The sequence below is a fragment of the Canis aureus genome, chromosome 7 (genome assembly GCF_053574225.1).
Source record: "Canis aureus isolate CA01 chromosome 7, VMU_Caureus_v.1.0, whole genome shotgun sequence".
Lineage (NCBI taxonomy): Eukaryota > Metazoa > Chordata > Mammalia > Carnivora > Canidae > Canis > Canis aureus.
Window position 1 is genome coordinate 67,370,279 of NC_135617.1, and position 8,692 is coordinate 67,378,970.

The following is an 8,692-nucleotide window of genomic DNA, read 5'->3' on the forward strand; positions in this document are numbered from 1 at the left end:
CATATAACTACCAATACATTCAAGATACAGAACTATTTCATCACCACAAAGATCTTCCTTATCCCTCCTCCTATCATCCCTAACCAGTGGCAACCACTAATCCATTTTCCATCTCTTTAATTTTGTCATTTCAAGGATGTTATGTAAATGGAGTTATACAATATGTGACCTCTTCAGATTATCATAATGAGTTTCCCCCAATGTTAAAAAAAGAGGTATAACTAGATAGTGAAGCCAAAATCTTATGTGGAATACCTATTACAAAATTCAATGACAAACCCCAAAACAACAGGGATTGGGCCCAGAACAACAGCACCAAACCCGCACAGTAGCAGCATATGTGTGAGAGGAAGCAGATGGATTAATGGTGTGTCTGGAAGACCTTAGAAAAACAGAACCCCAAAATAGTCCAAGGAAGCATTACTGGAAAGTGAAATCGAGATCCTGAGAACAGCAGCAGAAATCAGGAAGGGTTTTACTCACTCCAGTATCTTGTCAGTGCAAGGCCATGTCCAGGCAGGTCTGAGGGGGCTGGAGAATTCTAGCACTATACATACCTGACATTGACCACTCAGGACTGCCAAACTGAGGAGAAACTGAAGAAGAGATTCAGGAGAATGGGGACAATACAAGTAGCAAAGAAAACATGAAGGCAAAATAAAATTCAGTGAGGGAAGGAAGGGGAGATAGAGCCAGGAAATCCCAGAAAGTAAGCTGTCATTTATTTGAACACTCCACAAAAAAACAAAAAAGAGAACTCTGTAAATTTAGAAAAGCTCTTCAGCTACACGTCCTTTTAAAAGTTCAGGGAAACTAGTTTCACATAAAAATGAGCAACAGAAGGAACAAGGCAAGGATGCTTGTTTTCGATACTTCTTTTTTTTTAAGATTTTATTTATTTATTCATGACAGACACACACACACACACACACACAGTGGCAGAGACAGAGGCAGAGGGAGAAGCAGGCTCCATGCAGGGAGCCTGACGTGGGACTCGATCCTGGGTCTCCAGGATCACACTGGAGCTGAAGCCAGCGCTAAACCACTGAGCCACCTGGGCTGCCCTGTTCTCAATACTTCTATTCAACATAGTGTTGGCCAGAAAAATTAAGTAAGAAAGAGAACTAAAGGCATCCAAATTGGAGAAGAAGTAAAATTATTTCTGTTTACTGATGATTGATCTTATATGTAGAAAACCCTAAAGATTCCACACACATGCACACACGCACACACACTGTTGTAACTAATAAATTCAGCAAAGTAACAGGCTATAAAGTCAACACACAAAAATCAGTTGTATCCCAAAATCATTGGGATACAGCAAAAGCAGTCTTGAGAGGGAAATACATCGCAATACGAGCATCCCTCAAACACTGGAAAAAACTCAAATACACAAGCTAACACCACACCTAAAGGAACTGGAGATAAAACAGCAAATAAAACCTATATCCATCAGAAGAAGAGAGTTAATAAAGATTCGAGCAGAACTCAATGAAATAGAGACCAGAAGAACTGTGGAACAGACCAAAAAAACTAGTTGGTTCTTTGAAAGAATTAATAAGATAGATAAACCATTAGCCAGCCTTATTAAAAACAAAATAGAGGGATTCCTGGGTGGCGCAGCGGTTTGGCGCCTGCCTTTGGCCCAGGGCGCGATCCTGGAGACCCGGGATTGAATCCCACATCGGGCTCCCGGTGCATGGAGCCTGCTTCTCCCTCTGCCTATGTCTCTGCCTCTCTCTCTCTCTCTCTCTCTCTGCGACTATCATAAATAAATAAAAATAAAAAAAAAAACAAAATAGAAAAGACTCAAATTAATAAAATCATGAATGAAAAAGGAGAGATCACCACCCAATACCAAGGAAATACAAACGATTTTAAAAACATATTATGAGCAGCTATACGCCAATAAATTAGGCAATCTAGAAGAAATGGATGCATTTCTGGAAAAACACAAACTACCAAAACTGGAACAGGAAGAAATAGAAAACCAGGCCAATAACCAGGGAGGAAGTTGAAGCAGTCATCAAAAACCTCCCAAGACACAAAAGTCCAGGGCCACATGGCTTCCCAGGGGAATTCTATCAAACGTTTAAAGAAGAAACCATACCTATTCTACTAAAGCTATCCCGAAAGATAGAAAGAGATGGAGTACTACCAAATTCGTTCTATGAGGCCAACATCACCTTAATTCCAAAACCAGACAAAGGCCCCACCAAAAAGGAGAATTATAGGCCAATATCCCTGATGAACACAGATGCAAAATTCTCCACAAGATACTAGCCAGTAGGATCCAACACTACATTCAGACGATTATTCACCATGACCAAGTGGGATTTATCCCCAGGATGCAAGGCTGGTTCAACACTCGTAAAGCAATCAATGTGATAGATCACATCAACAAGAGAAAAAACAAGAACGATATGATCCCCTCAATAGATGCAGAGAAAGCATTTGACAAAATACAGCATCCATTCCTGATCAACACTCTTCAGAGTGTAGGGATAGAGGGAAGATTCCTCAGCATCTTAAAAGCCATCTACGAAAAGCCCACAGCAAATATCATTCTCAATGGGGAAGCACTGGGAGCCTTTCCCCTAAGATCAGGAACAAGACAGGGATGTTCACTCTCACCCCTGCTATTCAACATAGTACTAGAAATCCTAGCCTCAGTAGTCAGGCAACAAAAAGAAATATTGGCAAAGAAGAAGTCAAACTCTCCCTCTTCGCAGATGACATGATACCGTACGTAGAAAACCCAAAAGACTCCACCCCAAGATTGCTAGAACTCATACAGCAATTCGGCAATGTGGCAGGATATAAAATCAAGAAATCAGTGACATTTCTATACACTAACAATGAGACTGAAGAAAGAGAAATTAAGAAGTCAATCCCATTTACAATTTCGCCCCCAAACATAAGATACCTAGGGATAAACCTAACAAAAGAGGTAAAGGATCTATACCCTAAAAACTACAGAACACTTCTGAAAAAAATTGAGGAGGACACAAAGAGATGGAAAAATATTCCATGCTCATGGGTTGGAAGAATTAATATTGTGAAAGTGTCCATGCTACCCAGGGCAATTTAAACATTTAATGCAATCCCTATCAAAATACCATGGACTTTCTTCATAGAGTTGGAATAAATCATCTTAAGATTTGTGTGGAATTAGAAAAGACCCCGAATAGCCATGGGAATATTAAAAAAGAAAACCAGAGCCGGGAGCATCACAATGCCAGATTTCAGGTTGTACTACAAAGCTGTGATCATCAAGACAGTGTGGTACTGGTCCAAAAACAGACACATAGGTCAATGGAACAGAATAGAGAATCCAGAAATGGGCCCTCAACTCTATGGTCAACTAATATTCAACAAAGCAGGAAAGACTATCCACTGGAAAAAAAGACAGTCTCTTCAATAAATGGTGCTGGGAAAATTGGACAGCCGCATGCAGAAGAATGAAACTAGACCATTCTCTTAAACCACACACAAAGATAAACTCAAAATGGATGAAAGATCTAAATGTGAGACAAGAATCCATCAAAATCCTAGAGAAGAACACAGGCAACACCCTTTTTGAACTTGGCCACAGCAACTTCTTGCAAGATACATCTATGAAGGCAAGGGAAACAATAGCAAGAATGAATTATTGGGACTTAGGTGGCTGGGGGATGGGCACTGAGGGGGGCACTTGACGGGATGAGCACTCGGTGATATGCTATATGTTGGCAAATTGAACTCCAATAAAAAAATAATAATTAAAAAAAAGAAAACTCATCTTAAAATTCGTACGGAATCTCAAGGGACCCAATTAGCCAAAACAATCTTGAAAAAAATGAATAAATAAAATGAGAAGACTCATCTTTCTTCATTTTAAAACTTACTACCAAGCTACAGTAATCAAACAGTATGGTATAAGGCATAAAGGCAGATATATAGACCAATTGAATAAGAATGGAGAGTCCAGAAATAAACCTTCACATGTATGGCCAAATGATTTTTGACAAAGATGCATTCAATGAGGGATAGGACAGTCTTTTCAACAAATAGGGCTGGGACAATTGGATATCTACATGCAAAAGAGTGAAATTAGACCCTTACCATTTACAAAAATTACCTTTATATGGTTCAAACACCTAAATGTAAGACCTAAAACAAGAAAACTCTTAGAAGATAATATAGGACAAAAACTTCACAACATGGGATTTGGCAATGGCCTCAGGTAGGACACCAAAGGCATAGGTAACAAAAAATAGGCATATTGGACTTAATGAAAATTTAAGAACTTTTGTACATCAAAAGACACTAAATAAAGAGGTAGTCCACATAATGGGAGAAAGTATTTGCAAATTATATATCTGATAAGAGATTAATATCCAGAATATATAGAAAGCTCCTAAAACTCAACAACAACAAAAACATCCCAGTTCAAAAATGGCAAAGGACTTAAGTAGACATTTCTCCAAAGAAAATCTATAAATGGCCAATATGCACATGAAAAGATGCTCACCATCATTAACCATTAGGAAAATTCAAATCAAAACAATAATGAGATATCACTTCATACCCATTACGATAGCTACTATCAAAAACCAGAAAGCAACAAGTGTTGGTGAGGATGTGGAGAAATTGAAAACCTTGTGCACCATTGGTGGGAATGTAATGGTACAGCTGCTGTGAAAAATAGTGTGGCAGTTCCTCAAATGATCAAAAATTTAATTACCATATGATGCAGCAATTCCACTTCTGATATACCCAAAATAATTCAAAGCATGGTCTCAAAGAGATATTTGTGCATTCACGTTCAAAGCAGCATTATTCACAATAGCTAAAATGTGGAAGCAACCCACGTGTCCTTCAATGGATGGATGGATAAGCAAAGTATGGTATATACATTTTATTTAGCCTTAAAAAGGAAGGGAATTCTATCACATGCTACCACATAGATAAACTTTGAGGACATAACGCTCAATGAAACAAGCCACTCACAAAAAGACAAATACAGTATGGTTTCACTTATATGAAGTATTTATAGCAGTCAAAATCACAGCAACAGAAAGTTGCCAGGGAGATGGGGAGTTATTATTTAATGATTGCAGTTTTACCAGATGAGAAGTGCTAGGGAGTTGGATGGCAGTAACAGTTGCCCAATATTATATATGTGTTTAATACCAGTGAACTCTTCATCTAAAAATGATTAAGATGGTAAACTTTATGTCACATGTATCTTACTATAATTTTTAAAAACTGGAAAAATGAGCAACAAAAAAAATATTGAGACTAATCTCATATAAAATTATTATAATAAAAAAGAGAATAATATGGAGAATAACATTCCTACAGCTAATGAACACATGCCAGGACAGGCCGAATAGTAGATCAAAGCTGTAACATTATTTTAAAAGAAGATAAAAGATGGGGATCCCTGGGTGGCTCAGAGGTTTAGCACCTGCCTTCAGCTCAGGGCATGATCCTGGAGTCCCAGGATCGAGTCCCACTTTGGGCTCTTGGCATGGAGCCTGCTTCTCCCTCTGCCTGTGTCTCTGCCTCTTTCTCTCTCTCTCTCTCTCTGTCTGTCTTTCATGAATAAATAAAATCTTTTAAAAATAATAAAAGAAGATAAAAGACACTAAAATAAAATAAAATAAAATATGCCATTAAAAAACCCTAAATCAGAATTACAAAAACTCAGAATAAAGTGACAGAGTTCAAGAAGTAATTAAAAATAATTAAGATGTAATTAAAAGAAACACCAGAGCATAAAAACACAACAAATGAAGCTTTAATAGTGATAAAAGGTGAAATGAGACAAAATTTTAGTATTAAAATAAATGAAAAAAAGAAAAAATATTTAAGAGAAAATAGCAAATATTGAGGATAGGCAAAGAAGAACCAACATATGTGTAATAGGGTTCAGGAATTTTTTTTTTTTTAATTAGAGAATAAAGCAAATACTAAAACTATAATTCAACAAAATATCTTTGATATTATTTTTTAAAGATTTAAAACTATATATTGAAAAAGCCAACTTCTCCACATCATCTTGTACCTCTTCCAACCTTATGTTCTACATTGCAGCTTACCATGTTTTTGGAAATTCCTGAGGCATGCTTTATTCTCATGCCTCTGCCATTTCTTGGACCAGTCCTATGCCTAAAATGTCTTTCCCTATTTTTTCACCTGACACACTCCAATGTGTCCTTTAAGACTCAATTCTAAAATCCCTGTCTCCATAATGTACTACCTGAATCCCCTTTTCCTACCCCATCTCCAGTTCTCAGTTATAACAACCTGTAGATATGTTTTCAGGTCTGTGTCCACCATATTTTAACCCACACAAAAAACTGTAATCGTGTCTGCATTGACTGTGTCCATTCCCCTGTCCTCTGACTGTAAGTATTCCAGGGCACAAACATGTCATTTTAAAAAAAAATTTTATGTATTTATTTGACAGAGAGAGAGACAGCACAAGCAGGGGGAGCAGGCAGAGGGAGAGGGAGAAGCAGGATCCCTGCTGAGCAGAGTCCAATGTCCAGCTCAGTCCCAGGATGCTGGGATTATGATCTGAGCTGAAGGTGGATGCTTAACCAACTGAGCCACCCAGGCGCCTCACCAACATGTCATTTTTGTCTTTAGATCCTCTTTATCTGGCACAGTATAAGACAGTCTTTCATATACATACAAAATTCAAGGATGAATTTTATATAAGTTACTATTAGAGAGAAGAAATAGCTTAACTACACCTTTCATTAATTTAAAGAGGTATGAGAGAAGAAAGCATCAGCCTATTATATTTTCAAGGCCACTATCATTATACTAGGAACATTTTTTTTGCTCTAATTTAGCAAGTAGTAATGCCATGACAGCATCTTATCAGAAAAAAAAGCCTTAAGTAAAAAGACAAACTTATGATTATAAATATGAAATTTCCAACAATAGTGAAGTAAGAAGTATGCATAAACCAAAAGAATGGATATTTCATTTTAAAAAGTATTTTATTTATTTATTCATGAGCGACACAGAGAGAGAGGCAGAGACAGGGGCAGAGGGAGGAGCAGGCTCCCTGTGAGGAGCCTGATGTGGGACTCAATCCCAGGACCCTGGGATCACACCCTGAACTGAAGGCAGACACTCAACCATTGAGCCACCCAGGCATCCCAAGAATGGATATTTAAAAAAAAAAATTTGGCATTGATGTTTTATCAAAGGTCTCTACTCTCTGTGTTGGAAGTGTGAGAGAAGAAGAAAGCATCAGCCTCTGACTGACTCTATCCTGTGACACTTGAAAAGGAGCTGATCAGGTGAGCCACAGGCAACATGGATAACTCTCTTCCAGTTAGTCAGTGATAGTTCACCTCAAAAATGGCAGAAAGACTCTCATGTCCCATGTCTTTGTATTGTGAGTGGCCTTGTCAAATGCCTCTTAACAAAGAAGGAGCTAGATGTTGATGTTTGTAGTCATTTAGGTACAGACCAAGTGATGAAGCAGACAGATCTATTGTCTGTGTTTGTTTTTATAAGTGTTACCTGGGGTATACACAAGAGTCTGGGGAAGCTGGAAACCCTTATTTGTAATCCAGACTAATGTACTTACATTTTTTTCATCAAGAATTTGTGTTTGTGGCTGCTGGGCAAAAAATGACTGATGCTCAGCAAGGTTGAAATCAGTAAAAAGATAAAAATAGAGTTATATATCTTTGTACACCTGAGTCATGACTATAATTTTCTCTTTTTTTAAAGACTTATTTATTTATTCATGAGAGACACAGAGAGAGAGGCAGAGACACAGGCAGAGGGAGAAGCAGACTCCTTGCAGAGAGCCCAATGTGGGACTCAATCCCAGGATCCCGGGATCATGCCCTGAGCCGAAGGCAGATGCTCAACCACTGAGCCACCCAGGCATCCCCATGACTATAAGTTTCAAACATGGTACAGTAGGACAATGTTTTCTTTTGTCCAGGATTCTTCTTGGTCATTCACAATAATGCATATCTCACTAAAGTGATTTCTTTTTTTTTTTTTAAAGATTTTATTTATTTATTCATGAGAGACACAGAGAGAGAGGCAGAGACATAGGCAGAGGGAGAAGCAGGCTCCCCACGGGGAGTCTGGTGCTGGACTCAATCCCAGGACCCCAGGATCACAACCTGAGCCAAAGGCAGATGCTCAACCACTAAGCCACTCAGGTGCCCCACTAAAATGATTTCTTAAGAAAATAATCAGTTATGACTGCAAGCTGTTTTCTCATCATTAGTAGTAGCTTGGGATCATAATTCTCATACTTCATTGATACTATTTCCCTCACTTTGTATTTGCTCATTTTATAGTTCATTTGCTAACATTCTGGCCAATTATACAGCTTCATGACACTTTCCTATAGTCTGTCCCCTCTTGCTTGACACATGATTTAATGTCATTTCTAAACTCACTTAACTTTGCACTCTTTCCCCAAGATTTATGAAAAATGATATGATTATATCTGCATTAATTCCTAGGAAACAACACTGAAACGTCTCCATTCACTCCTGCCTACTCTCTCCTCTCCTGTATTCTACACTGGCTCTCCCATAATTTGAGTCAAAGTACCTTTACATTTTAACTCTTACAGCTTGGCATTTCCTCATAAAGTTAAACATAGAACTACCATATGATCCAGAATTCTACTCCTAGTTATATACCCCAACGAATT